Raw genomic sequence first — 1,640 nt, 5'->3', positions numbered from 1 at the left:
TGAAAGCCTCATGGTAACCTCAAATTGAGAAACATACAATTGATACACAAAAAACAAAAAGCAAGAAATTAAATCATACCACCAGAGAAAATCTCCGTTACTGAAAGAAAGACAAGAAGGAAAGAAAGAAAGGAGAGAAGACTAGAAAAGATCTGGAAAACAAATAACAAAACGGCAGGAGTAAGTTCATAACTTATCAATAATAACATTGAGTGTGAATGGAACAAATGCTCCAATTACAAGACATAGACTGGTTGAATAGATTTAAAAAAGAAAGAAAGAAAGAAAGAAAGAAAGAAAGAAAGAAAGAAAGAAAGAAAGAAAGAAAGAAAGAAAGAAAGAAAGAAAGAAAGAAAGAAAGAAAGAAAGAAAGAAAGAAAGAAAGAAAGAAAGAAAGAAAGAAAGAAAGAAAGAAAGAAAGAAAGAAAGAAAGAAAGAAAGAAAGAAAGAAAGAAAGAAAGAAAGAAAAGACACCAGCCGGGTGCAGTGCTTCATGCCCGTAATCCCAGCACTTTGGGAGTCCGAGGCAGGTGGATCATGAGGTCAAGAGATTGAGACTATAGTGGCCAACATGGTGAAACCCTGTCTCTACTAAAAATACAAAAATTAGTTGGGCATGGTGGCATGCTCCTGTAGTCCCAGTTACTCGGGAGGCTGAGGCAGGAGAACCCAGAGGCAGAGGTTGCAGTGAGCCGAGATCACACCCCTGCACTCCAGCCTGGCAACAGAACAAGATTCCATCAAGAAAAAAAAAAAAAAAAAAAAAGACCCATGGGTCTGTTGCCTACAAGAAACACACTTCACCTATAAAGATACACATAGATTGAAAATAAAGGGATGGAAAAAAGTATTCCATACCAATGGAAACCAAAAAAGAGAAGGAATAACTATAGTTATATCAAACAAAATAGATTTCAAGATAAAAATAAGAGACAAAGAAGATTATTATATAATGATGAAGGGGTCAATTCATCAAAAGGATACTACAATTGTAAATACATAGGCACACAACACTGGAGCAACAAGATATATGAAGCAAACATTATTAGAGCTAAAGAGAGAGATAGACCTCAATACAATAATACCTGAAGACTTCAAAGAAATATCAGACATAATCTGCACTGTAGAACAAATGAACATAATAGATATTTACAGAACATTTCATCCAATGGCTGTAGAACACACATTCTTCTCTTTAGTACATGAATCATTCTGAATGATAGACCATATGTTAGGTCATAACACGAGTCTTAAAACATTCAAAAAAATTAAGATAATATCAAGCATCTTTTCTGACTACAATGGAGTAAAATCAGTAATCAATAACAAGAAAAAAATTTGAAACTGTATAAACACATGGAGTTAAACAATGTGCTCCTGAATGACCAGTGGTTCAATGAAGAAATTAAGAAGACAATTTTAAAAATTCTTGAAACAAATTATAATGGAAACACAACATACCAGAACATATTGGAAACAGTAAAAGCAGTACTAAAAGAGAACCTTATAGCTATGTGCCTACATCAAAAAAGGAGAAAGATTTCACATAAATAACCTAATGATGCATCTTAAAGAATGAGAAAAGTTAGAGCAAATTGAACCCAAAATTAGTAAAAGAAAAGATCAGAGCAGAAATAAAT

Source organism: Rhinopithecus roxellana, chromosome 7, assembly GCF_007565055.1.
Source record: "Rhinopithecus roxellana isolate Shanxi Qingling chromosome 7, ASM756505v1, whole genome shotgun sequence".
NCBI classification, from domain to species: domain Eukaryota; kingdom Metazoa; phylum Chordata; class Mammalia; order Primates; family Cercopithecidae; genus Rhinopithecus; species Rhinopithecus roxellana.
Note: the sequence above shows the minus strand (reverse complement) of the source record.